Source organism: Oryx dammah, unplaced genomic scaffold (genome assembly GCF_014754425.2).
Source record: "Oryx dammah isolate SB20612 unplaced genomic scaffold, SCBI_Odam_1.1 HiC_scaffold_1, whole genome shotgun sequence".
NCBI classification, from domain to species: domain Eukaryota; kingdom Metazoa; phylum Chordata; class Mammalia; order Artiodactyla; family Bovidae; genus Oryx; species Oryx dammah.
The window spans coordinates 41884380-41900808 of NW_024070185.1; the positions used below are offsets into that span (position 1 = coordinate 41884380).

At 45.0% G+C, this 16429-nt stretch overlaps 1 protein-coding gene across 5 annotated transcripts in view; it reads right to left on the reverse strand.

Moving 5' to 3' along the window:
- The window catches only part of SMARCA2 (SWI/SNF related, matrix associated, actin dependent regulator of chromatin, subfamily a, member 2), a 176510-nt gene extending 164529 nt beyond the window's left edge, over positions 1-11981 (reverse strand). For 2 of the 5 annotated variants that reach the window (XM_040245954.1, XM_040246175.1), the window contains exon 1: positions 11846-11981. The gene's annotated coding sequence lies outside the window, so the exon portion shown is untranslated. Of the gene's footprint in view, positions 1-9474; positions 9726-10066; positions 10142-11845 lie in introns of those variants that run through there. The other 3 variants (XM_040246098.1, XM_040246002.1, XM_040246229.1) reach the window with 3 other exon arrangements.
- Positions 11982-16429: the final 4448 nt, after the last annotated feature.

A 16429-nucleotide genomic window follows, 5' to 3' on the forward strand; every position in this document is an offset into this window, starting at 1 on the left:
AGGTTAGAGGGGAAACTAACACACACACACACACACACACACACACACACACATTACTTTCATTCTTAGCTAACTACCATCACCTCTCGAGGAATCTCTAGAATGTGAGGGCCATGAGGGCAAGGACTTGCTCTTCCTTGCTCCTGTTTCCCCAGCACATCCAACCAGTGTGGAGTAAAAAAAAAAAATAAAACAACACTGAATGAACTGTAGACAAAACTGCATGGACAAACTATTAATAGAGTCAATTATTAAAAAGTAAAAAATTAGGAGAGCAATCAGTGTTCAAGGTATGCTCAAACAAAGAAATCTTAACAGTGGAGGCAAGGATTTGGGCCAATCTGATAAATGAATTAGGGCTAAAACAGGAAGCGATGAAAGGCTGCTTTGGAATGATTTCGAGCAAGGGATCACTCAAACTGTTTTGCTGATACAAGAGGGGACTAAGAGAACCCAGTTCAAGTGGTTTCTAAAACAACAGGGAAGCTTGGATGGTGAATTATAGCCTTGAATTCACTAGACAGCCAAATGTTATTATTTTTTCTTTGTGATTAACAAAGCAGGCAGAAGTAACCTTTTTTTTGGCATTCCACCCTCTCACATATACACACACACACGTACATACACACACATGTTCAGTCAGCATTTTAAATTTAGGAAGCTGACGTCAATTCAGGGGTACTCCAAGTTTAAATGTTCTTTCATGTATATCAGCAAACTAATAAACCCCTTTATTTTCTAGTGAATAAAAGGAAATTGCTTACTTCCTGTTATGGTTTACCTTGAAACTGGCTTCAGTGGCTATGATGGTAAGATACCACAAGTTTGAACAATGAAGACACAAATGCTCAGTCAGCCTGGTAGTCCTACTTTTCATGTTTTATATTTTAATATCTAATGATTTTCTGCATATATAATGATTTTCACCTGGGAATCTCATAGCAGGTTGTAATGAATGATATACAGTCCCATAAAAACGCTCCTCATTTTTTGTTATAGGAAACTACTAAAAACTTCTTAGGGGAAAAGATAGGAGATGGGAAGTAGGAAAGTATGGGTATATAGAAGAACATTAACATGCCACATGGGAAACTTTTTCTTAAGACGAGAATCTTTAGAAGCATGCCCTTAATGCATGCGTCCATGAAATAACATAGATGAGCACACACACAAGAAGTTAGCTCAGAGGAATAGCATAGTCTAACCAATGAGCAAACGTGCCTCATGCCGCCCAGCTAAGGGATCTGGACTATTGTGCAAATTGAACGTGACTCTCTCTCTGGCTTCTGACTGGGAGCCCAGAGACTTTAGGTTCCTGTCTGCCAATCTCAGGGCCACCACCAGCCCTCAGGGTCTCGGGCAAAGCGCCTTTCTTCTGGGGCTGCTAGTTTCCTTGGAGCTTGGAATTGGAGCATCTTAAGGCTCCCTGCATCTGCCAATCCATGACTTGCAGCATCTCCTGATTCCTCCAGTCTTCCGTGTGGGGGCACTCGTCAGTGACCCTCCCCACAGGACCTGGGATTCGTGCTGTCCCACCATCCCCCAAAGATGCACCCAAAGAGGGGCACCTTTCAGAGACGAGGGCACCGTCCTGGCCTCCTTTTTCTTCCTCGTCATTTCTGATGGCAACTTCATTGTATAGCTCCAAGACCTAATCAGACTTTCTCATAGTATAAAAGAACTTGGGAGAGGAGAGTCTTGAGCAGAGGTGCAGGTCATGACTAAGTCCCCGTGGTTAAGGTTCAAAGTCCAGTACTGGTCAAGCCATCTTCTCCCTCACCCATCCTTCTGCCCCCTCTGCCCAGAAATCCAAAGCCTTTTCTTCTTTCTTCCAAGCACTGATGAAGTGAGGTAGATGGGGTGGTGATGGTGGGGTTGGGGGCAGGATGAATGCGGGAGAGGCTATAGCTCTGGTCACCTTGATGGGGCAGGAGCTCTTGGTCTCTCCACAAAGTTAACACTCAAAATCTATTTTTATCTGGTGTTGGAGGGGGAGGGGGTGAGTTTTACATAGTCACCAAAAAGAACGACCTGTTCCACAACTACATGGCCAATATAATGAAGAGAATGTGTGTGTGTGAGGAGGTAAAACACGCAGACAGGGCCGTACACTGGCATTGCCAACGCCACCCCCGCCTCCATCCTCCCTGCAACGCTTCCCTCTACCTCACACCAGCACTCCCCGAGGGCCGGGCCGCTGTGTTCTTAGCCAAGAATTTTTCAGCAGTACACCGTGTCTTTTTTCGTCCTGACCCTGCCTTTACAACCGTGGAGTGTGTGCTTTTAAAAATAAGAGTCGTTGGTGCTTCCCACAACTCCAGCCACCGCAGACATCTTCCCTCTGCCCGAACCTCCTTCCTCTCCCCTTTGCAGAAAGCACGAAAGCCCCTGGTCACACCCATCTGCATATTAAAAGAAGTTCAACTTCATGGAATTTTAAGGGTCACCAGTCCAACCAAGACAACCAGCGACAAAATATCTACCTTTGTGGTTTACTCCAATCAGCTGAAAGATCCCTATGCCTGCAGTAATACTTAACAACACACCCCTATGGGCTGAATCATTTTAGTGACTTGACTTGAGGACGCATCTTGTTATGTCTCCGTTTAAAACAGGAGAGCACAAAAGGACCACAGAGCTTGCCCAAAGTCTCATCTGTGGGTGACTTTATCTCTTGACTCCGGGCCCATTACCAAGTCAGGGCAACATCAGGCAAGCCAGGCCGTCCACCAGTGTGCAGAGCTGTCACTCAGGTTGGGCAAAATGCGCAGGGTGCAGAAACAAAGATGGAAACAAGGGGAGGTGTTGCAATGGGATTAGGGTGTGACTGTGATCATATGTTAATGTATGAAGGGAGAGAATATGAGGCAGAGACAAAGTTATGAACTTAAGAGGATGGTGATATTTAATCAAAGAACCGGAAGATCTATATTACTGATCTATTCTCAAATGTCCTGACTTTCCCTGGGCACAAGGCATGAAGGATATACAAGAATGACCAGAGGGCTTACCCCACGGCTTGGCAAGTCTGATGGGGAAACAAGACTTATCCATATATAGCGGTGAGAAAAAAAAAACAAAAACAAAGCAATATGCAAGCTTCTGCAAGACCAGAAGGGGTTGAGCTGGAGTGTCCATTGCAGTCACAGGCAGAATAGAGGACTTACATCTCAGAGGGCAGAGGCAAGAGAAGGGAATTAAGGAAGGCTTCATGGATAAGGTGGTGTTTCAGTGAGGGCTTGAAGTAGATAATAAACGTGTTTACAAGAAACTGTGGTTTTCTAGTCACAGAAAAAGTTTGGGGAAACAGAACCATCTTGACTAGACAATGCTTCTTAAATAACTGTTTGCCAAAAACAATAAGGAAGAGTGGGGGAACGTGGGCTCTCCTGCAGACCTTTATCACTGCTGTGTTTACAGAAAGACATACGGGCAAGGGCCAAAGGCGGAATATTAGAAATAAAAGTTAGGCCCAGTTCATTACCTTAAAAATCACTCTTTTAAAAGTTTTTTTGGCTGTTATGGAGAATGATAAGGCTCAGGAGAGAGTTAAGATAAGAGTTCTTTTTATGTCTGTTTGCTGATTCAGACCTTCTCCCCCGACCCTGAGGATTTCTTGTTTTCTCTGTAGCTTTCTCTACAAATGAATTGATAATCCCCCCGCAAGAAGTAACAACTTCCCTGGAGCTGGAACACAAGCGCTGCTGTTCTTGATGGGTGAGCGGAGAGTCGGTAAAAATAGCGAGGAAGATAAAAGAAATAAACCGACCTGAAGTTTCGTTTTTAGAGGCCAAGGCTGTCTGGATAGGTGGTGAAATATCCCCAAAGCCCTCCTGCTTCTTGGCCTGAGACGTGCAACTTTAAACAGTGCATGATATGATTTGTGCCACAGATAAAAACCACACTGGGCTTAGAGTGAGTATTCTACGTGGCTGGCCCGAAACTCTAAAGAAGCTTGGAAAACAGCTTTCTCCATTCAAAGTCAGTTTACCATTCAAAGTTGAGGAGGTTTTAAAAAGCGGTTGGGTGAAAAGTGCGCTGTTTTCTGGGCTTCTGTGAACTCCTCATCGTTGAGTCAAGGGGACAAATTAGGATGTGAGCTGCCGTCTTTACTTGGAATAAAAAGCCCTGGGACAGTCCTTGCCCAGAGCCAGACCTGGCAAGGGCCCCGAGGCAGATCCATGCAGGACAAGAGAGAACAACCAACTTCAAGGGCTAATTACAGCCCCAGGAGCCCCAGGCGCTGCCTCAACAAGAGCTGGGCTCTTGACTCTACGACCCTGCACATACCATGAGCTGCCTTCTCAGAAGCATCTACCTGTGATGCAATTTGATGATCTCTTCGGTGAGGGCAGCCAATGTTTCCACAAAGGAAACATTATTTTAAGCAGGGTGTTTATGAGAAAACTCAAAGTACTAGAAGCCCCTCAACAACAAAGCCCTCCGGTAGAGAGCACCTGTCTAACCCCCAAACTTGTGTCCACAGGTAATCACAGATAACTATCACTTCTCAAACTTAGCTCAACCCAAACTGCCAGGCAACTGGTCAAAAACCAAACAGACAAACCAAGGAGCTAGTAGCAAAGCGTGACACTCCTGAAATCTAATTTGTGTATACACCCACCCATCCTTCCTAGGTTCTGTTAGGCCCCTTTGCAAGGCAACCTCATCTGGGATGCCAATAAGAATCAATGATAGCCACTTCCTTCTCTGTTAGCTAAGATAATTTTATTTATACGCTAAACACGTATATATTTTAAAAACTTTTTCTGGTTGACATGGTGCATGCTGACTGAGCAGTAAAACTTGACCATTATGTGCTGAGTGAAACTTGGTTATGTGATAGACTAGCTTTGATATGCCCAACTTTCACAGCAGCAAGAAAAATTCAAGAACAAACCCTTCAAGTTCATTGCAGTTAAAATGAATAATGGTCATTTATGGTGTTAATAATTAATGCAATTAAAAAATAAATCACAGAGTAGTTTATTTGACTCCTGAATTTCAAATTCTGTTTTACAAAACTGGTGTAACAGCAGCCAGCTACAACCTCAATTTTGATATGAAGCAAATAAAATATTCCATATGAAAACACTTTGTGAGCTATCGTAGAAGAATGTACATCATTACGCGATCCTTCTAAAGGCTTCAATTTCCAACCTCGACTTGCATTCACAATCTGCTAGATAGCTCTACTTTTTGTTCATGAATTCCATTGCTCCAAACTTCTGAGAGAAGACTCCAGCCCATGCCAGATAAAAAATTCATGCTTTCCCCTGGAAAGCAAGTCTTTCTACCTTTTCCAACTTTATCTTTTGAAAATTCTTCTAACTGGAACCTCTTGCTCTGGGCAAGCAGGTCAAAACTGGTACATTGGTCTTCTCACAGTTTTTTTTAGGCTCAGTGCCTGTGATCTCAGGACTTTCTTCCGATCTCAGATGATCACCTCCCAGGGCCCTCACCCTTGGCCTCCTCTGGCCACAATCTTACCCCATCGCGAAGAATATCTGCCCTGTGGACTCAAGAGAGCTCACCCAGATCTCTCCCTGTATCACGCGATCAGTGTGGTTTACAATTCACTATGCATACGTGTTCAGGCACGTTCTTTAAAAGACATAAATTCTCAATTGCAGATCATTAATTTTTTATGGAATTATAGACTTCGCTTAATAGCATTTGAGTACATGTAGGAATACAGCACAACAGAAAACTGCCAAACAATTGCAAATATTTGCAATGTTATTACTTGCCCAGCTTTCCTCATGGACATTAAAGTTTCAAGTTCAATGACTTAACTCCTGGTAGGATGATAAAAACTGGACAATACAATCTCAAGTACGTAAAGAAATATACAGTTATCCTAAAGAAAGAAAACAGGATCCTAACACAAACCGATACAGAATTTCCCTTGGACTTCTGTTCACCTGTAAAATAACATACCCCAATGCTTTCTGTTCAGAGGTTTGGTGTGTGTGTGTGTTTTTTTTTTTTTTTTTCTATTTTTAAGTAATTTTAATCCCCCAATTCTGAATTCAGGTTAAACAAAATGACAAAAGGAGAGGGGACTTATTATTTAATCGTTTTTAAACCTCAAATTTATTTCAACTTCTAACAACTTCATTCATTGATCTACAGAAGGGTCACCCCATATTTAAATTATGTCAGTTTCTAAAACATTTTTAAAATATTAGTGCTTGCAGAGAGGTAAACGATGTATCAGTGGAAGATTGATGCTTACACACCTAACACTACATAGAATACTGCATTATTTTTAAAGGTATAAAATTCTACAGGCTATTTCCTGATGATAACTGAATGTTCTGAAAGTCTCATATCTAATAAAACATCACAATTCACAGTAGGCTTCAGTTACATAATAATGTATAATGAAGTCCAGAAGGCCACCACTTATGTTAATATTTCAGTCAAAAATCCTGTATTTCGTGTCTAAAGCATAACTCTAAATGAGTGAGTTAATAACTTTTTCTCTCATAATTAAAATTAAATAATGTTTATATCCAACAATCAAAAACTTCAGCTATGTAGCTCCTGAATTTCATCAGCTGTGCTATATGTTTTGCTAAGTATAAGTATTCAAGTATCTTTGACGGTATCTTTAAAATTTCTAATATATCTAAACATTTTCAAAGAAAAGGGCTATATTAATATGAAGGGGAAAAGTAAAAATAAACAGCAATGAAGTTGTAAAATTTTCCAAACCCTGGTTGCAAGATCCCACTTAACTTGGTGATAAATATCTTTTAGGCAAATAAATATGCTATGCTTCATAATGGCTCTGGAAGAACTAAGTTCTAAGACTTCTATATTCGCTGGTATAGTCATGACTTTCTATGTAGAAAAAGTAAACACCTCAGGCCTTCCTAAATAATTTACCAAATAACTTGCCACCACCTGCATTTTCTATTTTCAACTACTCATAGAATGATCCATGACTTTATTAACTGGCTAGAGATTAAAGTTCCATAAACAAACACTTCCAAAGATGACAGAAAATTCAGCATCCACTATTGTTCAAAACCACCTACAGAATATGTTTAAGAAAAAGGAACAATCATTCTTTTATAGAAAAAAATGGACAGGAAAAAAATCAGAAGTAGCTCCCGAAAAATGGCTTTTCACATTAGGGAAATTTTTTCATCTGTTCACCAGAAATACTGCAGAAGAGAAAAGTGACTCATTTATATAAAGTTTCTAAGGCCACTCGTGTTAAGCAACAAATTGTCCCTGACTTCTCTAAAATCATCCTGCCCAGAAACAGTGAAAATCAAAACTTTTGGTGACTAAATCAGGTCTGACCAATCTCAATATGCTGGTGTAGGGAAACACTCCTTAGCATTATATTTGTGACAATTCAGTTCTCATGGCACCATGTCAAGATGTCATAAACACTGATTTATTATTTCTCTGGAGTATCAAAAAGCTGCTGACCTAGGAGAGTTTGACAAAGGCCTTGTTTACAAAGGAAGACTTCTAAAGGGGAAAAAAAAAACAACTCAACATGAAAACACTGGAGGATGGCACCACTTTTATAATATATGAAAGTCTTCTCTTTTATGGTCTTGTTTCAATACATAATAAGCCCTTAAAATGAAATGTCAAAATATTACCGGAATATAAAGGGTACCACAATGATCTCTGAGAAAAGCATGAGATGTGCTTTTATGTTATCTTAAACTTCATCAAAGAAAAAAGTTTTAAATAATTATCTCTTTGCCCAAGTGTTCCTTTCTAGTTATAATGCCAGAAATATTTTAAACAGAATCCAAACATTAACAGTATAACAGAAGCAAAGGCATTTTGGGGTTTTTTTGGTCAATTCCAAGCCTCAGGTGTTGGTCAAAGCACTTTTTAAGAAACTTGACGAGAAATGCTCAAAAACCACTTAAAAAAAACGAACAAAAGAAAAGATCTAAGGCTGCTTTGAACACACTCTGGTGGTGAATATTTTCTGTGAAACCCCACAGAGCAGCTAGTCCCTGAATTGGGATGTAACTGATGTCACTCAGGAGAAAAAAGCTTCATGGAAGGAGGCACCCTCTCACCTCTGCCAATTTTTTAAGGGTTCAGATACCCCAAACTCCTCTGATTTATTTTACAATATTCTTCACCTGACTTTTCTCTTTAATGCCCCCAACAAGGTAGAGGAGTGGCTGTATACAGGTTTGCTTTTCTACTTCAAGTCACATCCATAAATATCTTTTATACCTAATGGTATCTCCAAATCTCTTCCCACCAGCAAACACTCAAGTTGCTAGGAAGCTTAAAAAAAAAAAATGTCTAGGAGAATAAAAGGACAATTAGATTTCTAAAAGAGAAAAATGTGTTTTATCTGCATAATAATTCACCAACTTGGATTCAAACCTGCCACACCTCTTAACAATTCACCAGGAAGCTAGAGGTAAGCTAGAAGCCTAGCACAGCTACTACAGGCAAACAAGCCTGGAGCAGTGGTCCTGCAAATAAGATAATACTGAAACATTTGAATGTGCCAGTGCTAAGTATATACACACAACCAACACTGGGCATGGCTTTTGTTTCAGTACAGTTCTCAGAGGTTTCTAAGTCTTACTTAACACGCTTAGATAGAAATTTTCTCCCATTCAGTAACGAAAACAACAATCTTTCTGTGCCTACAAGCACTCTCTTCCAACAAGCATGGCACATCCAGGTGTAAATTAAAAAATCCTTTGAAATGGAAGTTGAAATTTTAACTCTGCTACTGATGATACAGATGTCTTCCTTATGCTCTAACATCACACACAGTTAGGAACACAGTCTGCATAATAACCAGGAGATTAAGGATAGCACCTCTCAATAATATACTGACCCAGGTCGCTTTACTTTTTCAAATGCACCAAGCTCCATTAGGTTGAGAACGGAAAGAAGAAAAGGAAGGGGAGGGGGGGGACCTTGCAAAACTCTCCCAAAAGTTAAATAAACAAAGGAGGGGAGAAGCCCAGTATGGGCTTTGCACCCGTGTGCTACTAAAATTACATAACACCCGCTGCAGACATTAAAGAAGGAATGGATTCTGCACAACACCCCCATCCCCCTCGACTCCCATGCCTGCCTTCTGCTCTTCAAAAACCCAAACGCCTGGCAGGACCAAGCGGACGACTTTGAATATTTAATTTCTGGAGTAAATCCGGCAAAAGCTGGAGGCACGTTTAAGGCCTGAAGTTTGAATGTGCAACAGCCCCGGGGCAGAGCGACTCCACTCTCCGGACCCGGAGGAGAAAGAACTGACAAGGGACAGCAGCCAGCAAGGCCTTCTTCCCCTCGCGGTGCCTCCCGCTGGAAAGTTTTCCACGCGATCGATCGGAGGGCCGGGAGCCGGCTTCTCCCGCCCGCCTGACTTTGCAAGAAAGCCTGACCGGGAGACCGGAGGGGGCCGGGAGGGAAAGAACTGGAAAGCTCCGCACCCGGCAGGCGGCGGAGGCTCAGGCTCCTTACCTGGGGGACACGGAACAAAAAAGAGGCGCGGGGCTAGCCTAGCCTGCTGTGGCGGCCCTGCCGGCGGCGGGAGCGGGTCTCCCCGCCCAAGCCCTAGGCCGGCGCTGGAGCCCGCGGCCCGGCCCCCGCAGCCGCTGCCGCTTCCTCCCTCGCGCGCGTCATGTCACGGCGATCAAACATGTCTGTGTGCGCTTCGCTGCTGTGACTTCCTGATTCTCCGCTGCTCGCGCGCGCACACTCACAGCCACACGCACACGCCACCCCCACCACTCCTCCACCACCAAACCTCGCCTTGTCCTCCCGCGGCTCCCGGGCAGGGCACGAGCAGGAGCAGCTGCCCGCGCCGCTGCTCGCGACGCACCGGCCCCAGCGCGCACAACACACACTCACACTCACGCGCAGACACACTCGCGCCGGCCCCGAGGGCGCCGAGACGCGAGCTGCGGGAGCTCGCCGCCCCCTCCCAGCCTCCCTCCTTCCTTAGTCTCCCTGCCAAACTTTTTTTTTTTCCTGCCTGATCCACGTCCAACTTCCCTCCACCCGCCACCCCCACCACCCCCCCTACCAGCAGTCCGGCCAGCCCCGGGCTCACCAGGATCGGCTGCAAACTGCAACCAGGATAAAAATAATAATGCAATCCAGGCGGTGGAGGCGGGGGCGAGTGCGCAGACACTGGCGGGAGGCAATTTCCCCGCGTGTGCCGGAAACCGGTCCGAGTGTCGGGACCCAGGAGCGGTTGTCCCCCTGGAGCCCTTACTGCTGCGCCCCGCCCCGCGCGGTGCAACTGCGCCCAGGCTGCGAGGCCTGGTGCAGGGGACCCAGGGCGCCCCACTTGGTGTGCGCCCGCAGACGGAGGGTGACTAGGGGCTGGCGCGCCGGACTGGTTATTTGGGGAAGTGCATCGCGACACCTTTGCAGATGGCATGGCCGTGTTTTGCAACGCAACCGGGAGGAGGGAACACGGCGAGATGGAGGGGGAAGCAGAGGAGGGAGTAAACCAGGTTGGGATGGGAATAAAGCAAACTCGAAAGCAGGGAACAAGAAGGAAGCGGTGCATGTCATCTCTGGGGGCAGGCTCCCTCCCGGTCTCCCCGCCTTCTGCCCTCACCAGCCTCCCCATTCGCCCCCCACCCCCTACCCCGCGCCAGCCCTTCCCTTCTACAGCGAACACCACAGCACAGGGTGCGCGCGGGTCCTGTTTGTGACAGTCAGGCAGAGAGGATTATCCGGATCATGGCCTCCCCGGCCCGCAGCCACCGTGGCTCTCCTGGGCCCGGGTGCTCCCCTAGCATCCGGATGATCGCCGGCGACCCACGCCCGAGGTTCCGGCAGCCCAAGCTAGGGGAAGATCCAGACGAAAAGAAAACAAACCCGAGAAGGCGGAGGGCAGGATAACAGCCCAATGAGCACCTCCGACCTCCTTCTTCAGGACCTCCTCCCTCTTTTCCTCCCTCCCAGCAGTGTGGTCGCGGCTGGACACCCCGAACTTCAACACTCGAGCCCGCGCGGCCACCAGGTACCAGGGGCAGGGTCGTCCGCAGTGCCCCGGGTGCAGACCCCCGGCAGCCCCTTTGCCTAAAGGCCTGCCTACCGGTCAGCGTACCCATCCCTGCTCGCAAAGTGGAGGTGACACCTCCGATCCCGCACGCAGCGGCCTCGCGGCGGTGGCTGCCACTGCCTCGGCGAGCCAGCTCCGGCTTCTCCCACCGCGACCAGCTCCTGTCTCCGCAGCCGGAGCCCTTTAAACAAGTCCCAGGGAAGCTGGTGACAGCCGCGTTCGTTGGCGCCCAGCCGTCAGCCCGGGCTCCTCGCCCTCTCCTCCCGCTCCCCTTCCAACTCTTCCCGGGAGGACTGCTCTAGTAGAACCGTAGCGTTTCCATACTCTTCCCGATCCTCCTGCCACCTCCTCCCCCCAACCCCAGTTTTTAAGGGAATGAGGGGATTGCAACCTTGCCGAGTGTGTGTGTGTGTTGCAACCTTCCGTTGGCAGCGCATCACTGATTGCCTACCTAAGGTCAAGGCTGTGGTTTGTTGGCATTTTCCTCCCCTTGCATCCTTGAAGTAGTAATTATTACTATTATTATTAGAACAGCAAGCTTCGGTTGAAACTTTCGCGTTTCTTCCACTGCTGTCGTTAAGAGCATTCCACCTGAGGCCCGCGGGGTAGGAGGCGGGCTTTTTTTGTTGTTGCTGCGGCGGTTGGCCCGCCTGTTTGTTTTGGTCTCCGTGCATGCACAATAAATAATAATTAGGTTAATAATGAATAATCCCCGGCGAAGGCGGCGCGGTGCCGGAGGGGTTTGTGCGGCGGCTGCAGCCCGGAGGCCGGAGGGAGGGGAAAGAGGAGAAAGGAGTTGTAAGTTATATTTACCTTGCTCGCGAGGAGTGTGCTGGCTGAATCTCTTCCCTCTCTGAGTCACCTAGAGTACAGAAACAGAGGGAGAGAGGACTAGATTATGAATATGACTTCATTGATGACAGCCATCCCCTCCTCTTCCTAAACTCCGGCTCCGCCCCGCGTCCCACCCTCACCGCCTCCGCGGGCGCCGGAAGACGCGCCGCAGTTGGTCCAGCGCGCCGCTCCTCCCTGCCCGCCCGGGCGCGGGTTGGCGGGAAGCGCCTGTCACTCGCCCCGCTCGGCGACTCCTGGAGCTCTGGGAGGGAGGAGGGGGCGGTGTGCAAGAATGTGGATCGAGACAGCTCTACAGTATGCGTGGATCTGTGTGTGTCTGCAAGGCGCCGGCTCCCTGGCCGTGTTTGTGCCTGGAGCAGAAAAACTGCGCAGGACGCTGAAAGCCCCAAGCCCTGATGGAGGGAGTTGGGCGCCCGTTATCCTTCCCCGGCAGTCTTCCGGGGCCCCTGCCGGCCTCCTCGCGGGAGGCTGGGAAGCGGAGGAGGCTAAGTGAAAGGGAGGGCAGCCGTAGTAATAGCGCGTAGTAGTTTAGGGGTATGGGAAGAAGGTGCTGGAATTTAACTGTGCCTCTGCCTGCCAGAGCGAGCCTGCGGAGGTAAAGGGAGGGGACGGGGGGAAGGCTCCAAGTGGCACCCAAGCTGTTTGTAGCACAGTGTTGACCATGAAAAAAAAAAAAAAAAAAAACAGGCATCGACGTGCTGCCCGAAACTTTTTCTCCCCCACCCCGCCCCCCACCCAAGGCTGTAATTATAAATCTGTTCCTTTTCTCCCCCGTAAAAAGGAAGGAGGGCACAAAGAACATTCCTGCCAAATCTGTCTCTTTTCTAAAGGACTGCAAGCTTCCAAATGCCAATGAGGGAAAAACAGCTGAGAGGCTGAACGCTTTATAAATAAACAAACCCGCCCTAACCCCTGTGTTGACTCTGTGGACCAGACACAGCACTTTGACCTTCCCTCACCTATCATCTTCCTGTAAGATATATACCAAAAAAAAAAAAAAAAAAGGGAAAACAACCTCTTGGGAGCGGGCGGGCGATAGGGGTTAGTTAAAGCATGGAATCTGCTTTTGATTTAAGATAGGTAATAAATCTGTTATTCTCTCCCGTCCGTCGTCTCTTCACCCCCAGCCCACATTTAAGACCAGTTACGGTTGCAGACAGCAAACTGCTGGCGCTTGGTGGGTTTGAGACCTCTCCTTCCTATTTTCCTTGAAATACAGTACTTTGGCTGGATGAATAGGTCAGCGTTTGCTGAGAGAATTTTATTTTATTTTATGAAGTGTGAAAGAATGTTAGGAGATTTTAAATCAGGGGCCTATTATTTTAGACTCAGATGAATGTAGGTGCTTGACTCAACATTAAAACTGTTCCTATATGGTAGTGTTATTAAAAGTATGACATAGCCCTTATTTTGTAATGTAACGGTTTAAATTACTCATGCAAAGTGCACTGTGACTATTTGGTTCAAGATTTCTCCCCTCTAGAGTAAAATCCTATTTTAACACCATTTTACTGTTGCGAAATTGGCTCTCTTTGGGCAACTGGGTCTGAAATACAGTTCTAGGGCGCTTAAAATTGTGCAGTGGATAAGTTGGAGGCATGAAGCTGTGGAACAAACACTGCTGCAGCATGCTGCATGGGGTCATTAAATGGCAAGAATTGTTTATGTTGCTGGCCCATTGCTGGTGGAGGAAGAATCCCCAAGGGCACCGTTTTCAGGTGGCTGGGAGTGTCAAGGATCACGTACCTTGTAGTTTTCTAAGGCTTTGCTACTTGCTTGTTAACCTGAGCTTCATAATTTTCTATCTATCCCAAAGTGAAACTCAAGACAACAAAAAATAACACATATAAAAGAAGTAGAATATATTATGCCCTGAAGAATCTATTGTAAGAACTTGTTTTTCTACCTGAGGTTATGCCAGTATAACTATTAACTAGGTGAGAAATCTTAAACAAAACTAGCAATGTAGTAAAAGTAGAACTTCCAATTGCCTAATAAATTTCAGCTAATAATATAGCCAGATAACCTAGTTGTCTATAAAAGGGCTTTAACCCAATGGTGATGCTTAATACATTAGGTAATATAAGGTTTTAATTGGGGCTGGAAGGGGGGCGGTGATCCATTTCCCTGGCATGCCAACCTTATATGCCAATTTTTAGAAATTGATGACTTCATCTTAATTCCCTTGTGAGTAAGTGCCCTTTATCCCTTTTAAGAATTCATTTTCACCTGCTATCCCAAATTTCAAAGAGAGAACAATCATCTTAGTGAGATACTAGCGGAAGAGACTGGTCATTCCTTCTAGTGTGTTGTCAGATGGAAAGTAAAGAGTAAAACAATACTCCTTTTGTTACATGTGTATATTCTTCAGTTCATGTAAAATTTTGATGCAGTACTTGGCAGGATTGGTATCTATGCATTATATGCACAATGATGGGGATGGAAAAATAAAATCTGTCACTGGGAGCAGAGATTAAATATAGATATTGCATCTCCCTTTCCCTTCACATTGGTCTAAGAAAGCACCACCTTCACCCTTCAAGTCTTTACTCTGAAGAATTGTCTTGTTTGTAGCTTGCACTGCAGCAAGTAGGAATTTTATAAAATAAGGCCTACACTCAGGAGAAATGAAAAGGCAGCATCTTTCAGTCAGCATGAAAAGAAGATTGTAGAACATATAGCGTGAATTTCATCTCCAAAGGAAGGCAAAATTTAACAACTGATATTAAGGAGGAAAATGATGGGATTGTTTTGTTTTGCAAAAAATCACACAAAAGCAAATAGGGTTGGCGGCTAGAAGGACTCCGGGAGGCTGCACAGGATGCTAGGTTCACACAAAGCTTTTCCTTTTGGACTTTGATGAGTCATAATGTCTTCTCTGAACTTGCTTTTCTCTTTCTAGTTTGACATCAAGGAAGAGATGTCATTTTTTTCATGTCTGTATGGCTACATTCACTTGTTATGTAAGTCGGCCATGGTTGACATCCTGCATAGAGTAGACACTGGGTTTGAAAATTGACATCTAGCTACAGCACCCTCTCTCTCTCTCTCTCTCTCTCTATATATATATATATATATATGCACAAAGTCAGGAAGCCTCAAGTTTCATCCAGCAAACTATTCATGCTGGCTGAAATGTGGTCTAGCTTCAAACAGGAGCAAGTAAGACCATTTAGGGAACGAGGACTTCATCTACAGTAACTTTGACAAAGTGAATCAGACAACATTTAATTTAGTGAAGAGTTCAGAATTAGCAAGTGGATTTATTATGGAAATAAACACTTCTCTCCTTTTTTCTAATCAACAGTCAATAAATTTAGATTCTCCACAGCCAGTCCTCCAAAATACCACCCCACTTCTCTTTGTGAGCATACCATCCTCTAGTTCAAAAGCCTCTGTCTATTCCCAATCCATTCTGTGATGAATTTCAGACCTCTTAGCATGTCAGCCACAGCTGTGCAAGGACAGATCTCTACTAGTCTTCTTGATCTCCTGAAAATATGTGAGCTCAGGAAGCCTGGTTGACCTCCTGGCAACTAAGGGGCCAGACTGGATATATTAGTTCACTCTCAATGAAATGCAGGTTCTCCAAGCACATCCTCCAAAGCTCAGCTACAGCCCAGATACCTTCCAAGGGCCCTCCTTGCCCTCTCTGCCCTCCCCAGGCAAAGGAAACTGCTTGTCCTCCTCTGCTCCCATAGCAACCGGTCTGTACCATGATAGCACTTATCACTTTGATGCAATTATTTGTTTGGTATCCTCCAGTAGATGGTTAGTGCCTGGAGGGTGTAGAGCAAGTTCCATTCATCTTTGAAACTGCTACAATTAGCCAGATGCCTAGGACATTGTAGGTTGTTTAAACATTTTCTGTTGAATGAAAGGATGAGAGATATATATATTAAAATTATCTGACATAGAGAATTTAGAGGGTCTTAGTTATTGAACAAGATTATTAAGTATTCAGAATATGTTATTTTTCCAAGCTGAAATGGCTGATGTGTTTTAGAGTTTGTTTTGCTTTGGGTGGTGGGAGTAGGTAGGAGGTGAGGAGAAGCTATGGCTTTTGCTATCATATAAACCTCATTGAGAGGAGGTTTTGTTTCATTTTAAAATTAGGCTAGGAATAACATGAGTACATGCATGGCAGTTGTGTAATAGAGTAGTAATAATCATAATAGCAGCTCCATTTTATTTCTCCTTTAAAATATTTGCTGGAGTCTATGCAGAGACCTTTATATATTTCATTCAATCCATTTAACCCTATGAGATATTATCCCCATTTTACAGATAAAGAAACTGAGAGGCAATAAGTAATTTGCCTAAGATAGGCTTCTCCAAACTGGAGTGAGCAATCTGGGAAGAACATTAGAAATTGTATTTCTTTTTCCTCTAATGATTAAAAAAATGTAAAAACCAAAAGAGAAAAAGAAAAAAGAGCTTTGTAAAGATTATACTCATTTACCCTGGCTACTTTACATAGTTCCAAGTAAACCAGTCACATACCAGTCAAATAATGTATCTGAAGACTACTTAAGAGAAGAG